Source organism: Nannospalax galili, unplaced genomic scaffold (genome assembly GCF_000622305.1).
Source record: "Nannospalax galili isolate Female #2095 unplaced genomic scaffold, S.galili_v1.0 scaffold278, whole genome shotgun sequence".
Lineage (NCBI taxonomy): Eukaryota > Metazoa > Chordata > Mammalia > Rodentia > Spalacidae > Nannospalax > Nannospalax galili.
Window position 1 is genome coordinate 2486545 of NW_008347536.1, and position 8590 is coordinate 2495134.

Sequence of the window (8590 nt, forward strand, 5' to 3'; positions counted from 1 at the left end):
GTCCATACACAGTGCCAAGTATCCAAGTGCAACCGACCATGACTGGTAATAATCAGATACATACAGGTTAGAGACACTTGTACCAACATCTAAGTGTTATTAGCAAAAACAATGAGTCTTTCTGTAAGAAACAGTATGTTTTAAAATGAAATGGAAATCTTTTTTAAAGGTTAAAAACTCATTCAATTTTATGTCTTACAGGGTTTATACTGAGTTCAGTATTATATAACTGTATTAATTCAACTGTGAACCTAAAAATTTTATAGCCACTTTTGAAAGAGATGTATCTTTACTCTGGAAATTGTTACTGAGTATGTTAAAGCTTTAATGAAATGCTTCTTCTAAAAAAATAAAGAAAAAAAAGTTATACAACCTTGAACAAGTCAGATACCTTTCTTAATTTCCTATCTATAAAGACTAGTTCAAGATCCCTACCTACATCTATTTATTTGTCAAATGGGAAATTATTCTGATGCAATAGGAGCCACCAAAGTCACTACCAGACAACTGGTAATTCCTACCAAAGGTCACAAATCGAAAATATACTCACTAGTCAAATTAAAATGCTTGAACCATATGGATGATGATGATGACGACGATGACGACGATGATGATGATGATGATTCAGTTTAACCCAGGCTGGCCTCAAGCTGTCAACTCAGCTAAGAATGATCTTGAACTCCTGGTCCTCCTATCAATGCCAAATGCTGGGATTACAGGCATATACCACAGCATCTGGCTCATAGGGATTCTTAACTCAGTTTGAAGTATAGCAAGAGGTTAGATACATAGATCAATGGTAGAATACTTGCCTAGCATGCACATAGCCTGGGTCTGACCACCGGTACCACACAGAAAAAAAACTTCTTTAAAAAGTATAGTGAGAAGCAAAGGGGAAAGGTATGGGTACACTAGCACTCTCAGATAAGGTGTGATTAAAGAGGAAGAACCATCCTACATGAGTACTAGGATGAGGGTACTCATATGTCCTGTCTGCCATATTGGCCTTCTGTACTAATGGTTTGGTTATGGAGTCAGAGTTAAGGTCCAAGCAAAGGGGCCACACAGTGGAAAGAGCCCTGGTCAACAACCCACGCTTTCGCTATTGGAGAGCCTAGAGACAAGTATACATGAACAATAGCTATTGCAATAGCCATAGCTCCTCACTTTTCCAGCTGAGCAGCCGGGGGTGTCATTTGTATTTACTGTGCAGAGGACATGAAGTTAGAAAGAATGTCATTGATTTATGCTTGAATTAAGACCTCATGAACATTAATTACTTACCGTCTAGACATCTAGTGTTTCTAAACCACTTAGTGCCTCATACATCTTATCCATTTTATATATCATTTAAATTCAGTGCATCGGTACTTCATGAATAGGACATTTTTAGCCCTTCTATCCCTTTGTATCAACATTAATATACATGTCATAGTTTATAATATATGTTTATGATTTTCCTTCTACTCTAATTTGCTTTCTTTTTCTCTAACACAATTGGATAGGCTCAAATACTACAAGTACACATTGCATTATTCTATTGGAAAGCTCAAATGAGAAAGCATTATTTAAAACATAAGTTCTATATAATTTTGGCAGAGTGTTATTTCTGTTGGTATGATGAACACAATTAGTGTGATCATTAAAAATTGAAATCTATTTTCAGTGAGGAAAGAGGAGGCAGTTAAGCCTAGTATCCAAGAGAACTCTACCAACCCTTACTTTGCTAATAATTGGGAAATCACACAACTTTTCTGAGACTGTATCCTCCTTTGTAAAATGGAGATCCTAACAATAGCTCCTATGGAAGTCTACTGTTGAGATCTAACATGCTCACATCTTTGGAAGTTTCTTGACCATATCAATAATCATATGCACCCTTTACCAAGTGCTGACTTTATGATAGGTATTCTATAGTGTAGGTGTGATTATTTTTATCATCACCTATTTTCTAGATGAAGTCTTTAAAGACAGGAAGATAATTCAATTCATGAGCTATGACTATAAGTCCATGCTTTTAATCATTTTGTAACTGATTCTTGAAAGGTATTCAATACATGCTGTATCGTCATGCTGATACAATTGGTCACAGAGCAGATATTTAGTAATGTGCTAATTAAATGCCTCTGATGTTGATATTTTGAATTGATTTTCTCTATGTCAGTTCTTTCTTCCTCATGATCCCTGTCCTGCAGTGTGGGTAGAACCTGTGACTTTTTTAACCAATAGCATATGCCAAGATGATAGGCTTATACATATATGTTATAGATGGTTAGAATATCCATCTTCTAGATAGTCTACTCATTGTTGGCTTTGAGAAATCAAATAAACATGTGGCCAAGGGTTGAGGGTGGTCTCTGGAAGCCTAGCCAGAAACACTATCCCTGATCATGACAGCCTTTAGAAAGTGAATGCCACAGCACCCACCTGAGCTAGGAATTAGACCCTTCCCTAGTTAAGAGACAGCTTGGACTGTAGCCCTGGCCAGTATCTTGAGTGCCACTTCACAAGAACCTGAATCAAAGAGAACACGAGAGTATGTCTGCACTCCTGGCCTTTAGAAACTAGAGGTAATATGTGTTGTATTCAGTCACTACATTTGTGATAAAATTGCCATTCCGCAATAAAGAATGAATACTCAAAACTATTGAGACTGAAGGTTGTGAGGGGGCTGTAGATGATGGTGACTGCAGCAGCTTCCTGCCATGGTCTGGCAGCTACAGGGGAGTGAGTGCTGGACGCCAAAGGCCAGTGATGGCCCTTGACATCCGCTCTTCCAGTCTTTTATTTTCTATTTGCCTGCATTAAATGCCTTTCATCTTGAATTATTTAAAATGACTTCTTCCCATACTGAATTTTAATTCATATGCTCATCTTACTTCAAAACCATGCTACCATCTATCCCGACACTTAATTCTGATAACTATCCACAATATTTTATGGTGGTTTCTTTTCAAAAGGGAGAAAGGAAATGATAGTCTTGGAGCAATGCTGTTTCATTCAAAAGCCATAATAACCTTTCAAGGAAGGGAATTAATTCCCCTTCAAGGCGAAAACAGTCCAGGTGTCAGGTGATTGAGTTTACACATCAAGTGAAAAGCATGTTTGCTATAGACACCTGACTGCACCAGGCTAAGAGTATCCTGGATTCCTCTCTGATCCTTTATCTACTCCTCAAATTTCTGTTGCAATGTCTACTATGTGTCCTATGTTATACTCAACACAGAGAATATACAGGGCTTCACCCTGATGTATCTGGGGCTGACGAGAGACAGAAACCCTAGCAGCACGTAAATCCATGATAAATGCAGCAATTCTGAGGAGACAGTGAAGAGAGATAGCAAATGACCTTGCATGGGAATCACACAAGGCTTGCTGGGGGAAGGGGCTCCTGGTGGCCGCATGGGACAACCACCCTCCTTCATTGGTGATTGGAAGAACTTCAGAGCAATGTTTCCAGGCAGGAACACTGGTAGGAATTTTCACATGACTTCACAGGACTTCAGGAATCTTTAATCAGACACAGAGCTGACCCTGTTGCATTCTGTCCACACAGCTAGGCCATCGTGTGGTCCCTGGAGGGCCCCTGCTCATTTCTCAAAGATGATTAGCCATCCAGCTTCATCAGGCCAGTGGCTTGTTCTGAATATGAACTGCTTCCTATTAATTGTGGCTTTCAAAAATCAAAGCTGGACGTGGTGGTGCATGCCTTTAATCCCAGCACTTGGGAGGTAGAGGCAGGTGGATCTCTGTGAGTTCAAGGGCAACCTGGTCTACATAGTGAGTTCCAGGCCAGTTGGGGCTGCAGGAATACCCTGTCTCAAAAAGTCAAAAAATCAAAGTAAAACCTTTTGATTTGCTTCAAAGATTGATCTGGCTGACTTAAAGCTTACCCAGCTGTCCTGTCAGAAGAGAGAGAAAAAAGAAAAAGATTTGAGAGTATAAATCTCCGGCAGAGCTTAGATCAGATAGGATATCAAATTATCTTACTTTGATGAGTATGCAAGCATTTTCATATCCTTCTAAACCCCAGTCTCCTTATTAAAAAGTGATACAATATATTCTATTTGAGAATATGATTGTGTATGGACTAAATAATGTAATGCAAATGTTTCTCTTCCTGATGTGTTTGCCTTGGAAATGCTCCATGCTTCCCTGCTTCATTCTTCATGTCAGGGACTGCAGGCTGCATTTCCTGCGTCACCTGGCTTCCATCAGGGCTGGTCAGTGGGAGTAGCTGGGGGAGATGACAGGGTAGGAGGAAGGGAGAGTGGGTACTCCCCTGCTCCCCTCATCTGGTGTATGTATGCTCCAGCAGGCGCTGCTGCTTCTCTGTGGGCCTGGCTTCCTGCAGTCATGTACATGGTCAAATTTCCATAAGTAAACCCATCACCTCAGCTGGGGACAGACACCACCTCCTCCCTTTCTCCTTTCAGGTTCAAGTGCCTGAAACTTCCTGCTGAGGTTAACACTGAACTATTTCATCACTTCCTGGCTGGTTTCTTTCATCTTCCGTCTTTCTTTTCTATTTTCTGGTATTGTATTCTTTCTGTTTTAAATACTTAAAGACGCTTCTGTTGTCCCTACTGACCCCGACTGCCAGTAAGTGAGATGCACTGGGCCAGATGGAATCTATTTTCTCAGTGAATGATGAGACAAAGAAAGGGGGTAACGATTAGGTGCTTGTGGAGAAGACTGGCTAGAGATGCTTGTTAGGGCTACAGGGTTTCCTAGCCCAATGGCTGGTGAATGACTATTCAGTCATCGGTGGCCACGAACGATTGCTCCTCTTCTACTCAGGGAGAAATGTTGTAACAGGAATCACATTTTTAACTAGAAGAGAAAAGTATAAAGGTCTAACAGCTGATATTGACAATTAGCTCCTCTAGGGCTCTAAAGCCTAGTTCTGAGTGCTGGGAAAAGCTGGCTTCATCTAGTCAGCACCCAGGCTTTGAACACTGTGCTGCCTGGAAACACTGATCCCACTGTATATAATATCCCTCTAATGAAGAACAGATTTTCCCACCCCTACAATCTGGGGTAAATGTTCTTCTTCCTCACCCCAAGAACAGAAGAGGAATGTTCCAAGAATATTTGCCACAACTATTCAGCCAAGATTGTGTTTTCACATTCCCATTGACAGATATCCAGCTGCTGTTTATGTTCCATGGCCATCGTCCTTTCATTCCCATCCCAGTTCTAGTCTGAGCATCCAGAATAGGCCTCTGCACAGAGGTAGTAAGAAATCAGTATGGTCTGTGTCACCAAGAAGAAAACCAGACGGTCATTGGGCTGAGCTCTTGACTTGGTAGCAGAAAAGAAAGTGTTTCAAGTATCTTTATAACCAAGTGCCCAGGATAGTGACTCCTCCAATTCCAGACTGGAATTGGAGGAGTATGAACAGATTTGTGATGCAGGCTTCAAAATAAGCTTCTCTCCCTCTAACCTACTACTGCCCTACTTGAGCAATGATTGCCGGATCTTACACACCCTATTGCTAATCCTTGTAACAACCCCATGATGTGGGATTTTCAAATCTGCTTTACAGAAGAGAAGAAATGAGGGTCAGAGAGATTGCGTGATTTGTGTGAGGCTGCGTAAATGGTTAGAGATAGAAGTAGGATTCAAGTCCACATCTTTTGGGTTCTAAAATGTGCATTATTCCAATTCCACGCCACTGCACAGACACTCTTGTGGCCGAAGTTTAAGAACACTCCATAGTCGTAATGCTTAATCTGCAGCTGCCCTTGCCAAAAGCTTGGGTGGACCCTGGTTGGCAGAGTGATAAAAGAATGCCTCTGAGCCGAGAAAAATCAACTGGAGTCAATCCCCAGGGTCTTTCCTCCATCTCTAAGGCTAAACATCAGCTGTCACCCAGGAAACAAGAAGCCATCTGCAGAGGGCAAGGACTCTATGGAGAGAACCTTCCCTTTTATGTACTCCCAGTGTCCTGAGATGAAACTGAATGATATAAAGAGATGGAAGTTGTGAACGCCTCAATGGGTGTGACAAGAACCATGGTTTTGTTCTGAGATCAGTTACCACCACAGTGAACAACCATTACCCCAAAGAAGCCCCCAAACAAGGCAAAAGCCAATGATTACATGTCTGATCATCACTGTTCTCTAACTTATTCATACTCCATAATCTGTAGATCTTAAATCTCTATGGTACTGAACCTCCACCAACTAGAAGGGAGAAGCAGAAGTTCAACAGAATCCCCTGCCAGTCATGTCATTTCTGAGAAGCCCCAGGGATACTGTCATACGTCCAAGAATCAGTACTGTTGCCTTGCCACCAAACACTGCAGCTGCTGCTGGAGGCTGCATGGTCTGTGCTCTAATAGACAGAGAAGGAGAGTTCCGTGTGTCACCCCCAGCCATGGATCCACAGTTACAGCCTCATCGGGCTGGTGTGTTTTGTAAAAGATCTATTAAGTTCACATACATGTTTGTATGTTCTTCTTACTGGCTATGCATCTTGACCACCAGACTATGGTCAATTATCATCTAACAGAGTAGATCTGGACATGCAACCTCCCCTCCAGCCCTGACCTGTGGTTGGCCCGGCCACCTTCTGGACTCTTTTTCTCTGATACGTTATTCAATACAGGAGAATTCATAGTTCTTCTTTACAGAGTTGTCCCTTATCTGACCATCAATGTGTAAACTAATATTTAAAGTCCATTAGTTAACAATCTCTCTCCCTCTCTTTCCTTTTTTCCCTCTTTCCTCCCCCCTCTCTCTCCCTCTTTCTCTCCTTCTCCCTCTCTCTCTCCCTCTTTCTTTCTCCCACCCCCAATAGACTTTCCTGCCTTCTTACAAATCAGTGGATGCAAATTAATATAGGGGAAAGGGATCAGTGTGGGGGCGGGGCCAGGATTTCCTGAATCGGTGGTTCCTGGGCACCTAGGATTCTTTTGAAATTTAAAATATCAACAAAGGGTCCAGTGCCTAACTGGCCATAAGGCCTCCAATTAAAATGATACATTACAGGTTATGAGGTAGAAATTTAAAGAGAACTTGTGAGCTACACATCCAGCAGCCTTTGGATTATAATACTCTAATGAAAGAATGCCAGATATTGTCTAGATTATCAATATATGGCTTCCAGCCTACACATAATACTATTTTTCAAATTTGTATGCAACTCTGAAATTAATATAATGCAGCTGTGATTTTGTAGTGGTTAGTACTCTTGCATTGTGAAATTAGTAGAGGACAAATACATCTCAAAATTTTACTACATTAATAAGTAGTTTTTACTTCTATGTATTTTTAACTACCAACATGAAAATGTATCTACACTTATGTGGAGGTGGTTTGAAAATTTTTTGACATCCCAAGCTTTAGCTACACAACACATGATAATTAAAAGTACCAGACTGGTGGAACTAACCTTATTAGATGTTTAACAGCCATACTTTGAGGCCTATACTAATGTGGTCAGAGGGACTTAAAGGACAGTTTTGCCCCTTGCCCTCCAAGGTCAACTAAGTTCCAGGGGACTATGGAACACGTCTCAAAATATCCTATAACTGTAGTGAGTTACCTGTCTTCTTGTTCAGGGAGGCCATGGAGACCCCATAAGATAGACTTGAACCAGTGTCCAGTCTACAAAGAGGAGGGTCAACTCAGAGGAAACATCACATTCCTGCTTCCAAGTGAAGCCAGACATGGTCGAGCAGGACCTTTGACTTCTCTTCACATAGATGGAACTGGTAAAACAAAGGAACCAGGGGCTCCTCCTAAGCCCATGTGTCCCCTGAGGAACAGATCCTCAAATGACCTTAAGTGTAAAAAGAAATTGATTTATTTGGGCCAACTGTATGGTTTTAAACACCCAAAAGGAAAGTATAACCAAAGAGTAAAGTCATCAGTATATTTCTTTGAGAGTTCAAGGCATTACACTTCCCAGACATTAGGCTTAAGTCTATATAAAAGATTATTGAGACAATTATTTCTCATTTCTCACTGATGATTTTGTTTCTAAGCAGAAAGTGCTGCTCAGATGTAAGACTTCAAATCTTGGTCTCCAATACTCTAATGCCCACCTGTAGCTAAGGGAAATAACCCACTATTGTTCTAAAATGATGGCCAAATTTGTTTTCTCCCCCTATCTAGAAGACTTTGAGAGGGAACACTGATTATAACCATTCCAACAGCTATCAAAATACCTGAAAGCAAATTCTGAATCCATCACTCTTGAGTCCAGCCTTGGCAGACAAAAGAAAAATGAGGAACCCAGGAAACGGATGCTTTTGGAAGCCCTTGTCAAGAAATTCCAATGGACTCGTGTATGAACATTTGAAAATTGCCCTGTTCTTCAATTTGGGAGCCTTTTAGATAGACCCACTGAAGGGGTATTCCAGTTGCCTCACACTGCGTCCCTGTTCAGCATGGAAGAAGCCAGAGCAGTCTGTGTCCCAATTCCCTATTGGCAATTTGGGTAACCTCTTCAGTGGATGGTGTGATAAGAATAGGAGGTAGAGTATGTTCCAGGACAGCTGGGGCTACAGGGAGACCCTGTCTCAAAAGACCAAAATCTTCGGAGGATGGTGTGATAGGAATAGGAGGTAGGAACTGGCTAA